A 14,084-nucleotide genomic window follows, 5' to 3' on the forward strand; every position below is an offset into this window, starting at 1 on the left:
TTAAGTGAGACATAACTGCTTCCCTCTAAGTACTAGGGGTGGGGTCCTGTGTGAAAGGATGGAGCTTTCTCTACCAGGTTTGTCACCAGGATGAACAAGGAGAAACATGGCAACCATTGTACTGGTTTTGATGATCTCTCAAAACCAAGGTTTCAGTTTCCAAGAACAACCTATGGTAGCATAACTACTGTGTGTCACACATGCCACTAAGTGTGTTTCCAGTCACACATTTTAATTGGAGAAATAGTTCCTATGAGGTACGCATTAATTCCTATGGCTGCTGTAACAAATTACTACAAATGTGCTTGCTGCAAACAAAACACACTTATTTTCTTATGGTTCTGGAAGACAGACGTCCAAAACCAGTTTCCCTGGGCTGAAACCAGCAGTTGACAGGGCCATCCATCCTCCTTCTAGAGGCTCTAAGCGAGAATCTGTTTCCTTGCCAGCATCCCTTGACTTCTGGCCACATCAATCCAACCCCAACTTCATCATCACATTCTCTTTGGAGTAAAACTTCCCTCTCCCTCTCTCTTACGAGAACACCAGTGGTTATATTTGGGCCCGTCCAGGTAGTCCAGGAGAATCTCCCCATCTCAGAACCCTTACTTTCATCCCATTGGCAAAGTCCCTTCTGCCAGTTAAGGTGACATTCACAGGTTCTGGAGAGTAGAATGTGGACATTTGGGGGCAATGGTATTATTCAGTCTACTACAAGGTAGATACTATTATCTTTCTCAGATGTAGGAAATGACGTTTAGGGAAGTAGTTTGTCTCAGGTCTACAATTTCCAGAGTAGAGATTTAAATTATGCCACTGAGACTTTAGGACACACCCTAAACAACTTTAATCTGTGTCCTTAACTACTGCATAATCCTTGGTTAAGAGTCACACTTAGGTATCAAGACCCAATTGAATACAACACAAGTACTGTTTCCTCTTTCACTATGTTTGCCTGGTGTATTGATGAATCTTGCCCAGAGCAGAAGAGTTCAGAAAGTTGTTATGCAGGTTTATGAAGAGAAAGCATTGACCGTTTGACATGCACGGAGTAATGGAAGGCTTTTTAAAATAAAATAAAATAAAATAAATAAAATAAAATAAAATATGCCACCAAATAGTCAAGTGTCACAACAGAGGTAACCCCGTGGGAGTCATGAGGAGACTAAAATTATCTCCAATTGTGCAGGGGAGAAAAGTTTCACTAAAGGCAGGTGTAGTTCAGCCAAGCCCTACAGCACAGAAGTAGGAATTTGGATATGTACGAATGGGGAAAAAGACATTTTAGGCATGGGAAACAGTTTAATGCAGAATGGATGAGAAATATGCATTAGACCTTTCTAAATCAAATGGCTTATTAACTCAGTAAATCAGATTTGGTCAGTCAAACTAGCTTTAGCTGATTACTTATCCAGGGCATAGCTGTTCAGAGTCATTTTTGTCATAGAACAGTAAATTAAATTGTTGAACTATAGCTTTAGGCTTGCTAAGTGAAATAGATTGCTCTAGATGATTTTCAAGTGACTTACTTGGTAGGATTCACAAAATTGGGGGTTAACCATTGCTTAAGAAAACAAAGAGAATTGATTTTAAATACTACTTGAAGTAGTTACTGTGTAAACTATCTGTTCAGTAGCTCATGTTAAATGGATGTTTATAATCCCCATTGGACAACCAACTACGTTTTTGCAAATGGTAATGTGAATTGCTGTTGCATAATCTATAGCAACGACCACCTATCTAATTTGTTGTCCAAACCAGAAATCTTCTAACAATACTGGTGTCCTAATAAAAATAAGCACGAAGGTAACACACACTGGGTGTCTCCTATGTGCCTGTGAATGCATCTATATCTCACTGAACCCCCATAACAGCCCCCAAGAGAGGGACTCTGAGTGTCCCCATGCTGCTGGTGGAGAAACAGGCACAGGAAGGTTCAATAGTCTACCTACCTAAGATCACACAGAGGGTGGGAGAGCCCATTTTTAAACCATCTGCCTCCAATTCCAGGTGCCAGGAGCCAGACTCAGCCTACAGCTCTCTTCTGCTCGCCTGGAGGTGAAACCATGTGTCATGATTGGTCAAATCCTGTCTTCACTCATCAGGGTAGCTTGAACGCTTGCACGTCCTCCAAGTAGCATGTAGCATAAGAAATAAAATGTTTGCCCCGGGATTGTCCAGGAACTTGGAATCAGCTGTGCCTAGTTAGGCTGAGCTGGTTAAGACTGCAGAGGACCACCGATCTTCCACCTGGGCAAGTGCCTTTTGACCTCCTGCCATCAGAGGGCCGAGAACTCCAGCCTGAGAATGTGCTGAGCCCCGTAGCCTAGTTACGCCAGCTCAGAACAATGATGAGCACACCTTTTCCCAATCACCTTTCCTCGTGCTCCCCGTGCCTCATACTGCCCTGCTTCTTTATCCTTTATCCCACAGATACCCCAAGCCCCTTGCCTTTGGGGAGGCGGATTTGAGACCTATTGTCACGTCACGTCCTCGCTTGGCTGCCCTGTGAATAAACCTCCTCTTTGCTGCAAACCTCAGCATGTCAGTGTTTTGGCTTGCTGCGCCTCAGACAAAATGGTTGGGAGCAGTGGTACAGGTCCCTCGCCTGTGAGGGAAGCTGGTTCCTAGTAGTCACGTTGCAGATGTTTTCTCCACCCGGGGCGGGGTGGGGGGGGCAGATGTCCTGCTCTTCCGGAAAGGGAAAAATGCAGGTGCTGGACCCTTGCCCTCAGCGTCACCGTCACCTAGGAGCTCGTTAGAAGCACAGAATCCAGGCCCCACCCAGAACTACTGAATACCAGCCTGCATTTAACAAGACCCACAAGAAAGGCATACCCATATTAAGGTTGGAGAGGCACCAAGCTGTCATCGTCTTCTCCGCAGCTAATGAAAATGAAGCAAAGATTCATCCCGAGCCTACTCTGCCTCAGTCACCTGGATATCACATGAGCTCATTTAATCCTCCCCAGAACCTGCAAATGAGACTGAGGGCCAGAGTGGTCAAGCACCCAAGGGTCCATAAAGGAACATGACCACGGCTCACTGGAGCGCAGACCTCCAAAAAGAAGGCCCCTGAGCACAGCATGGCACCACAGCAGCGCAAACCGTGGGCCTGGAGGGTAGGCCAGGCTCCCCACGCAGAGTTCACACCATTCGACAGATGCCCACAGAAGACCACAAGGCAATATGAGAAGTAAGTTCTGATTGTGGAATCTCTGAATTTTGAGATTTAAAGAAAAAAATCTGTTTTCCGTGGCTGGTTAAAACAGTTTTACCAAGGAGTAAAGAGAGGGCATCTCAAGGCCCCTTCTGGACTTAGAATTTAATGCCTACTTATTGAGAAACGCTCAGTGCATTTGCTCAGTCTTACATCAAGATGAAGTTCTCTGTGCCCTAGAAGCTTAGGTTCCAAAAAGGCCACAGAAATGGGTGAGACCTAAAAATTGCCAGAACAATGCAACGGCCTTAATCAGACTGTCTTTGCTTTGCCTTGCTTACAAGTCACTGACTTTAAACAATATGGTGTCATGTCCTTATTTTTCTTGAAGTTTTTTTTTATAAAAGATCATATAAAGATTTTCTTCCATGGTAAGACTTTTATATTGTATTTTTCTTAAAATGGAGTGTGGTACATTTACCCTCCATCAGATGATTGCTTATAACTCACCTTGCTTTATTAAGAATACCACTAGAGGCTTCTATGCCCCTACTAAGAAAAATGCATTTTCAGGCCCATTCAAACCAATGAAAATCCAAGTTTTCAGAGCACAAGATAATGAAAATTCTCTCAATCTGCGTCTTTTACTACTTTTAATCTGTTAACAGACCCTAAGTGTCTCAGATGAAAGGTACTGTAGTGGGAATTGACATCGTTAACAGCATTCCATACAGGTAAGTCTTGATTGTTCCAATTTCTCAAAAATTTGGACACATTTACTGCCTCTATGACATCTCTAGGGTGTGTGAAAGAAAAAAAAAGAGGCCTGTACAATGTATTTCTCAAAATATACACAGAAATAGTTTGCACATACAAACAGGGAAACCTTATAAATAATGTATGGGGAGAAATGTAATGTCGATAACAGAACTACTCATTTTGAAAGACAACACTGTCACCAAGTGTCCCCTCACCAAAACTGACTGGGAATTTTTAGGGGCCGCCAAACCAGAGGTGGAGATTTATAGGAACCTGGGATGTTTGAAAAATGGTTTTGGACGACCTCCTCGAGGAAGGCACCAAGCGCCATCCCAAATTGCAAAAATGGCTCCAGGTCGACTCCTTGTGTCCTCACTCTTTGTAGTGTAACATTCCAACTTCTCCCATCAAGAGGCAGAGTTGATTTCCCCACCCTTGAAGTTAGGTGACTTGCCATGGCCAATAGAAGGCAGCAGAGATGATGGTGTGCCAGCTCAGAGCTAGGTCCCACGATGCTTCTACTCTCCCTCTCGGAGCCCTGCTACCCCCATGAGCACAAGCCCCAGTTACTAGCTGGGGCATAAGAGGCATGTGGTCCAGTCAAGCCCCTGGCCCGGCTACAGCCAGCCGCCAGCTGACCCCACAGGTGTAACAGCAATTCCAGCCATGATAAGCAGGGTTGTGAAGAAGAATTAAGAGCATAACAGTATGCTATAATTTATAAACCACTCTGTCAACCTACGACATTATTTTTCAAAAGCATTTTTGTTATTTTGAATCCCTGCATGGACATATTGAAAACAGCACTCCAATGATTGCTGGAGAGCAAAGGATGCAACCTGAAATTCAGAGTAAAATATATTAGTTTATCCAGATTCACATATTTGTATAAATTACTAGAAAATCATCTGAAGAAAAACAGACACGAATGAAAAAAAACAGTCCAGGGTCAGCTGGGGAGTGGCTGTGTTTGGGAAAGTGATCACACCAGAGACTCTTCAATAGGAATGGCAATGTTTCACTTCACAAGCTGGCTGGAAGACGGAGGAGTGTCTGCGATGTTATAAGGTGAGCACGCTGCCTGTAAAAGCCATTGCTGACCACATCTAGGGGATCTGATGCATGGGAGCTGGTAGTGGGTGGAGGCATCCAGAAGGTGGTGGTAGAAGAGGAACATTGTACACGTAACGCCTAAGGCCTGACCAGAGGACGACCACTGTTCTAGAAACTGGACACAAATCCAACTTCTATGGCCAATCTTAGAATAAAAACTGAGGCATATTTAAAATTTTAACACTTTATGTGAGCAAAAATAGATTCAATTCAGGCACCACAAAGCAGAAGAGGTGAGGAGCACTCCAGCCACAGGAGCTGCAGAGATGTTTCTTTTAAAAGGGCAGAAGCAAAGCAAGGAAATGACTGATTTGCTATGGCTTTAACGCCTAGTTGGTGGTTTGTGACTGGTTGTCCTCAGCGGTTTTCGTCACCCTGAGGCGTTGACAGGCTTAGATTTTGGTTGGTTTACGTAGGCAGCCGCATCACTAGAGCCACCGCGGTCTAACGGCCTCCTCGCAGGGTTAATTTACTGACACCAATTGTCTGAGTCCTTCCTCTCACTCAGTCACTTCACTTCCTACGCCTCAGTTTCTCCTCTGTAAAGTAGACATTCAGTAGTAAATTCTCTGTGGGGTTGTCAGTACAAAACAAAGTGATTATTAGTAACCACGATCATGTCCTGAATGCACGGAACACCTCACCGTTTGCCAACCACCGTGTCAAGTCAGCAGAAACTACAGAAATTAAGAGCTCTCCGCAGACACACACCCGTGCAATAGGTAACGGACCACAGGCAGACGTTCACTCAGCCTCTCCTGTGTCCCTCACGGAGTGCACGCTCTCTCCTGGGCGGCGCGAGCACAGACACTTAGCGGGAGTTTACTTTTAAAATGCGCTGAAGGGGGCTTCCCTGGTGGCGCAGTGGTTGAGAGTCCGCCTGCCGATGCAGGGGACACGGGTTCGTGCCCCGGTCCGGGAAGATCCCACATGCCGCAGAGTGGTTGGACCCGTGAGCCATGGCCACTGAACCTGCGCGTCCGGAACCTGTGCTCCACAACGGGAGAGGCCACAACAGTGAGAGGCCCGCGTACTGCAAAAAAAAAAAAAAAAAACAAATTATAAAATGCGCTGATACAATCATGTCTCACTTTTGTTTGGATCAGTCAGCAAATGTGTTTTCGAAACCCTAAATTCTCCACACCTCCTACCTTTCGCGCCGCCCTAGTCTCGGAGTGCCCACCACTGTTCCTCAGGCCGGCTCCCCATGGGAGGCCCCTTGGGCTGCGTGCAGACGCACGGGGCGTGCACTGACGTCCTTGAGCCCCGCCCCCACGGGCCCTCCCGGAAGTTAAAACTGCAGCGCCGCGTCTCGCGGGGCGTTGAGGCCGGCGCCAACAGCCGGCGTAGCTGGGCCCGTGATCGTGCGTCTTCTGCCTGCGACGCGGGTCCTGCCCACGCTTTGGCGCCGCAGCCGCCGGGCGGTGGGCACCCAAGGGGCCGGGAGGCAAGCAGGGAGCGCCAGGCGGTTGTGGGCATTGTGTCCGCAGCCAGCGTCCTCGAGGCCACGCTCCGGCCATGATCACTCGGTGAAGCTGCGCCGCGACAGCATGGCCGACTTCTGGTGCTGTGAGGACCTGTGTGTGCTGCAGGACTCGCTGCCTCTGCCCGCCATTCGTGCTTGCCTGCGGGAGGTCCTGCTGGACTTCTAGGCCGACTGCCTCCGTGGGGTGGACTGGACGCCACTCTTGAGCACCCTCTGCCCGTGATGTGTATCCAGAGTTTCTTCCAGCCGCGGCTTGGAGAGACAGGTTTGTAGTTCCCGCTTCCAGGGGCCCTCATGTGGGCGCTGAGAAGCGGGGTTTTAGATGGTGCAAGGTGGAGGCTGGGCACTAGAACCGGTGCCCAGTGCCCGGGTGTGCATGCACTAGACGGGGCGTGCGGCTTAGGACCCCTGCCAGCTCGGTGACCCCGGCCGAGTGCTTTAAGTCTTCTAGGTCTCAGTGTTCTCATCTGTAGCATGGGCTTAACAGGACCCACTCTCCGTGGCGGTTACAAGGTCTCACTCTGTTAATGCTTGTAGACTCTACAATGTAGAACACTTAGCACAGTTTGGAGCGTCGTTAATTGTTGCACAGATGTTACCTGGTGTGTTGAATGACTTTGCCTGGTACAGACCAAAGCGGTTAGGAAATTGATATATCCCAGCTTCGTTTCCTTTCCATTCAAACAGGGTTCAGGAAAAAAAAAATTTTTTTTTCAATAGTATCCTATAGTGGGAAGAGCACCGGTGTGAAGGCAGCTTAGGGTTTGAATTCCAGGGCTTATGCTCTCTGTGGCCTGGGCAGGTTTCTTTTGCACTACAATCCCACACTTGTACAATGACATTCAAAACCACTCTTTCTGTGGGTTCTTAGAATTAATTAAGCAGGTTATGTGTGTAAAGTATCCTGGCACTTGAATGAGTTGTCAGAACCAAGGGCTGCTGGAGACGATGCTTCTGCCCTAGGTAAGCTCCCCTTCTACTGGGTGACAAGTAAACACAAGCACAGTAGTCAGTGCTCTGGAAGAAGTGAGTTCTGGTGCTACAGAGCACAGAATCTCTTTTTTCTTTAATTAAATTTTTATTTTATATTGGAGTATAGTTGATTTACAATATTGTGTTAGTTTCAGGTATACAGCAAAGTGATTCAGTTGTACATATATCCATTCCTTTTCAGCTAAGTGGGCTAGTTCTGAGAGAGAGAGACTTAACTATGTTAACAAAGGTAAGCCTTCATTGTGTCCTGCCAACCTTTGATAGTTGCTTTTGGGGCAAACTCAACCAATAAAATTTTAAACTGTTCCTCCCCATTAACGGGATTGAATATTTGGCCACTTTGGTGCACCTGTGTCTTGCGAATTGTCCAGTTGGAGATGGAGGTTTAGAAAGTGAGTTTCAGTCTTGTTTAAGTGTCTTCCCATCGGACTGGTCTCGTGATTTCCTACACACCATGTCTGTCTACCTTTCCTTGGTGTTGTTCATGCGTGGATTGTCTCCTGTACCTGCGCAAACCTTGGTCCGTTCTCATTTGTACCATGGAAGTTTGTCATGCTGGATAGTGTCAGAATTAATCTTACTTAAGTTTGTGTTAAGCCACAAACCACGCGTTTTCTATATTTTCTGTTTTTTGTGTTTTTTATATTTTTATGGTTTCTCTTCAAGAAATAGTATGGGAAGGGAAATAGCAAGACGTAAAGAGCAAAAAAGTCATCATTCTCTTTAAATTGTTAGAATGTCTATCTGCAGTCATAATTATAATGCACTGTGGTATGTGTTCAAATAGGAAATATATGTAACGTCCCGTAGGAGCAGCGAATTCAGTGGTGGTGAGGGTGTGTCATGGAAGTAATCACAAAGCAGATGACTCTTCATTGGGGTCCTGAAACGTTAGCGTGCGTACCCTATGTCCAGTAGTGGTCTGGAGGGGTCAGGAAGCCTGCCTTTCAGTTTGAGGGAACAGAGGGTTTGAGGTTCTCTCTCTTCTATTGCTCTAGTATACTGCATAGCAGCTAATAAAATACTGGGTTTATAGTTGACATTTACATCGCTGATTGATCATCAGGATTGGCATGTATCATTGGATCTGAAAATCGGAAGAGTCTTATGCTTTTTAGGTTTTTCTTCTTTTTCCTTTGTCTCAAAAGTATGTTGTACTTTACTGAGTGGTTGGCAATAAAGTTTGCAGTATTCAGTGTATTCAGTTTTAGTACCTAAATAGAATTAAACTGCTGCTGTTAACTGGAATAACACTTTGTTACTGACAAGTTTTAGAACGCATCAGTTCATCAATTACCAGTTTGGGAAGGTTGTTGTTAATGATTTTAAAAATGTGGCTGTAAACCTCCAGTTGACTCAAGAAAAGCAAATAAGTCAAGATTGACAAATGTATAGGCTCTTCATCTTATTGTGTGTGTTTTTTGTTTTTCCTTTTAGTTTTTTGTCAAGGTATAAAGAACTCTATCACTCTTAAGACAGTAAACGTCACAGGCTGTAATCTGACATGGCAGGGAGCAGATTATGTGGCCGAGATCTTAAAGGTGATTTTATGTTTAAACTTTCCTGAAAACATATGTGATTGAAGCACATTAATACATTGACACAGATGGCAGTTAATTTTTGTCTTCTGATACCTGTGAGTGCATCTTTCATTTTGTTGAAAGAATATGACTAGTTTTCAGTTTGGGATTCTACCATTTAGTAAAGATAGTCCAGTTAATTTTAGAAATGAGAGATTTAATATATAATACATAATAATACTTTTATGTATTTTTAGTTACTGAAAACACTGATTGTGATGCTGTGCAGAAACTATGCCATTATAGTCTTCAAGATTTAAATGAATCAAGTGTCTATTAGCTGCTGTAGTTTATAAACTAATAAAAATTACTACATCAGCAACTTGTAAATACAGTTTTTCAACTAATGCCTTAACAAGTTTACAGTGGTTCTAATTACTGTATTTAGGCCTAAATTATTTAATAATTTGACATGAAGCCTTTTTAGTAGTTTGCTGGTGCAGATCAGGGATAGGTAAACTATGGCTGGTGGGCCAGATCCAGCCTGCCGCCTGATTTTGTAAAGAAAGTGTTTTTGGAACATAGTCGCACCCATTGTTTACATGGTAGCTATGGCTACTTTCAGCCTACGCCAGTGGGGTTGAGTAGTTGCAACAGAAACTGTGTAGCCCACAAAGCTGGAAATGTTTAAATTTAGATTTTAAAAATTGAAGAATTCTTTGAGCCTCTACAGGGCAAGTCCACTGACCCCTGGGGGAGAAAACAGTCAAGAACTTGGGTGCTGAAGCCAAATGGCCTAGGTTCAAATTCCCTTTCTCCCTTTTCATAGCTAGTGATCATGGACAAATCACTTAACCTCTATGCCTCATTGTGAGGTTTAAATGAACTCTTTTGTATAAACAGTGCTTGGCTCATACTAAGCACCGTGTAAGTGATTGCTGTTATTTCTGCTTGGAGCTTTTATAAGCTATTGTTAATAGGAAAATGACACTAATGATTTTCCTTTTAGAGTGTCAAAGGCACTTTGAGTCTTTTATTTTTTCAAGAATGTAACAAGACTTTTCTCATTTAAAGTCAGTGTTCCCTGTTACCATAATTTATTTTATGAATATAAAGAATTGAATGTCTTTAAGACAGTACTTGTGGTTAAATGTCAAACCATTATTTTCCCAAGGCACATCAAACTGGCTGTGCATAGTCCAGGCCTCTGAAGTTTGTGTGCATACCCTAGGTAGCATGTGAGATCCATTTTGTGAATATAGTTTTTAAAATAATGCCTGGGAATTCCCTGACTGTCCAGCAGTTAACACTCTGCGCTCCCAATGCAGGGGACATCGGTTTGATCCCTGCTCAAGGAACTAGATCCCACATGCAATAAGTAAAAGATCCAGCAGGCCACAGCTAAAGGCCCGGCACAGCCAAACAAACAAACAAACAAATAAATAAATATGTTTTCAAAATAAAATAAAATAATGCCTTAGGAGTTAGGGCAAGAAAATATTAGCACCTATTTAGCTTTGTATCATGAAAAACTATCTGTGTAGTTTATAATGTACGTAAGTTAAATGTATAGAACTTTGTGTATATAATTTGTTAAAAAATAAGGTGCATATTAAAAAGTTTTCTTATGGGTTGCCCAGTCAGGTGTTTGGAGACCTTTGGAGGACAGAATGATGAAATTTAGAGCCTCAGCAATGATAGAATTTAGAACCAATTCCCTGACTTAGAAGATAAGGAAAATAATTCTTAGACTGTAATTGAGTTGTCCAACTTTACATAACTGTTCAAAAACAGGTCATCCGGTGGCTGGAATCTAATCACTGACCGACTAGAATGTGGGTCACTGGACTCGTAAAGCAGAACTGACTGTTTAATTTCTCAGCTTGATTCTCCTGGCACATATGCTTGATACGTGTGTGTGTAAACCTCTGACATAATAAGCCATACTCAGTAGGCACACCCTGTTTCCTTATTGAAGCATCTTAATTTTGCCCCATTAAATCTTTGAAGTATCAGACTATCAGAAGGCATGAAGAAACCTGGGCTGAGAGGCTTCGTTCCAGGAGACCTGATCTTGACTGTATGCCTGGTTGGAGGCGCATCACTCTGAACTGCAACAAGCTCATTGGTGACCTGGGTTCGTGCTTTTGCAGAATCTCTTAGTGAGGATTTATGGCTTGGAGGTAAATTCTAAAATTGAAAATATTGAATTTTTAATATAATATATGCTTAGCTTTTGGCATGATACTGTTGTGATAGGATTTTTTTCAAAGCCTCATTTTTCTGATACCTTTTATGTTGCTTTTAAACTTTCTCTAAGAGTTGCATGTATTCTTTACAGAAAATACACAGTAACAAGAGAACAATTACCTATAAGCTTAATACCCAGACATAAGCACTGTTCGTTTTGGTGTATATATTTTCAGTCCTTTTTTTATATATAAATATATTTATACACTTAGGGATTACTAAAATAGAATTGTAGTATACTTGCTATTTCATATTCCTGCTTTTTTCACTTAATGAGGTGTCATGTCATATTCCATCATATTGATGTCCCATAGTTTAATCAATTCTTTGCAATTATATTTAGACAGTTTGCTTTTCCCTGTCACAAGCAATGTGAATATGTTGTATATACACCTCTGTGTCCATCGGGCTTACTTGTGTAGAATAAGGTACTACAAGTGGAATGAGTAAGTGTGACATATTTTTAACACTTTTGATACACATTGCCAAATCACCACCCAGAAAGGCTATGCCAATTTGTAGTCCACCCCAAGAGTGGATGTGAAACCTGCCTCTCACAAACACTGGCTGGTAGCACTTTTAAAAAACTGAAAGACTACAAAAATGAGTACCTCTCCCTTTTTTATGCAAGTGGGATTACTCCAAATTTTATACCTTTTTTCAGTTAATTTAGTATGACCATCTTAGCAAGTCAGTAAATTTGCATCTACTGCATCATTTTTTGTGACTGTTCAGTGTTCCATTATATGAATATGCCACAGTACACATAGCTTATCCAATCTTGTATCAAAGGTATGTCCAGTTTTTCAGTTACAAACAGTACTCTGATATATATCCTTACCTATATCTCTGACTATTTCTTTTGGTTAAATTCTTAGAAAGAGAGTTGTTGTATCAAAAGGGTATAGACATTTTGAAGACTTTTCTTACAGAATCTTGGCTTAATCTGATAGGAGAATAACCACATTTTGTTTTATTTTGTATTCATTTGATTTACTGGTGAGGTTTACTGGCTGTTTGTATTCATTTGGCTAGTTGGTTCATTACACCGTGTGTCCATTCTTCTGTAGTGAGAGTTTGTAAGGGTTGTATCATATCCTGTCAGATCCATATGTCTGACTTGCTATTTCTGTATGTTATGGGGTGTTGAAAGACTCCAGTTATTTTAATGTGATGGTCCACTCAACACTTATAAATGACTCATGATAGTTTCCTTTCATGTAATAGTTTTTAATACCTGTGCTTTTGTGATGATCCCTTTTGTTTGTATGAGTAGGTTGTTCAGCCCCAGAACTACTAGAAGTCATGATCATTTGTTTTGGTTTTTGTCTGACGTTTTACCGTGAGAGTTCTTGACCATGATACTTTCATGATAGGTTTTTACTATGTATTCTCTATTCACACATTGTTTGAATTTGTTATTATTTGTATCCTAGAAAACGGTACTTTTGGGCTTCCCTGGTGGCGCAGTGGTTGAGAGTCCGCCTGCCGATGCAGGGGACACGGGTTCGTGCCCCGGTCCGGGAAGATCCCACATGACGCAGAGCGGCTGTGCCCGTGAGCCATGGCCGCTGAGCCTGCGCGTCTGGAGCCTGTTGCTCCGCAATGGGAGAGGCCACAACAGTGAGAGGCCCGCGTACCGCAAAAAAAAAAAAAACAAAAAACCAACAACAACAGCAAAAAAAACCCCGGTACTTTTCTAATGTTGTACGTCCCTTATGTTTTTAGCAGATAATTTACTAATTAAAGTGAGTTATACTTGTAAATTGTTCTTATCCCTACTCTGAATAGAGGTGAACCTAGATACTAAACCTGCTTCCACCAAGAGCATTATTTCTTTCTTGTGCAACCTCTGAATTCTTGCAAGGAGTACTTTATTCATTTGTCAGATTCACAAGTAATTTTTTTAATATCTTCTGTGTGCCAGATACGGGTTTAGGTACTAGGGATAAAGCAGTGAACCAGACACACAAAAGTCTTGCCCTCATGGAGCTTGCATTCTAGTGAAGGAGTTCAGATAGAAATGAGTAAACAGATAAGTGATATAATTTTAGATAGTAGGAGGTGCAAAAATATGTTAATGTAAAGAGAGTGAGCGGGGGCAGGTAGGACTCCATTGGACAGGTTTGTTAGGGGACAGCTTCACTGGAGAAGTGGCATTTGAACGGAGACCTGAATGAAGAGAGGAGCAAGCCATGGAAGATCTGGGGTAAGCACATTCCAGGACAAGGAGCCCATGAGTATGCAGGCATATAGGTGGGTGGAGTATTTAAGGAAAAGCAAGGAGGCCAACATGGTCAGAGGACTGACTGCAGAAGATGTGGTATGACATGAGGTCAAGGAGCTAGCCAGGGGTCTGATCTTGTAAAGTCTTGAAGGCCAGAGTAAAGATTTGGATTATTCTAAATGAGTAGAGGGTTTTGAACTGGAAAACGGCATGATCCAAATAGTATCTGAATAAGGTGACCTGGTATAGAGGATGGACTTGGAGGATAAAGAAGAGAAACAGGGATACCAGTTAGGAGACTATCACAGTGGTCCAAAAAAGAGATGTTTATGGCTTAGCTTAGGCTGGAAGTTTGGAGCAAGTGAAAAGTGGTTGAATTCAGGTTGTGTTTTGAGGGTGTAGCTAACAAGGCTTGCCGATAGATTAGATGTGGGGTATGAAGGGAATAGTAGCAAGGAGACAAGTCGTTGATGATTATGTGTGCAACTGGGTGGTATCACTTAGAAAAGGGGAGCTGATGGGAGGAGCAGCTTTTGAGGGAATATCAGGACTTTGGTTTGTTATCTTAGATGCCCT

At 42.9% G+C, this 14,084-nt stretch overlaps 1 long non-coding RNA gene across 4 annotated transcripts in view; it reads left to right on the plus strand.

Annotated features, from left to right (window-relative positions):
• Positions 1–10,897: 10,897 nt before the first annotated feature.
• Positions 10,898–14,084, plus strand: part of LOC149746847 (uncharacterized) — a 28,446-nt gene continuing 25,259 nt past the window's right edge. Inside the window, exons 1-2 of one of the 4 annotated variants that reach the window (XR_016388674.1) lie at positions 10,901–11,214; positions 12,718–13,490. This is a non-coding gene — a long non-coding RNA (uncharacterized LOC149746847). Of the gene's footprint in view, positions 13,491–14,084 lie in introns of all 4 variants that reach the window. The other 3 variants (XR_016388677.1, XR_016388675.1, XR_016388676.1) reach the window with 3 other exon arrangements.

Source organism: Delphinapterus leucas, chromosome 18 (assembly GCF_059928025.1).
Source record: "Delphinapterus leucas isolate spDelLeu-1000000601 "Yukka" chromosome 18, BTC_Dleu_Yukka2, whole genome shotgun sequence".
In the NCBI taxonomy this organism is placed as follows: Eukaryota; Metazoa; Chordata; class Mammalia; order Artiodactyla; family Monodontidae; genus Delphinapterus; species Delphinapterus leucas.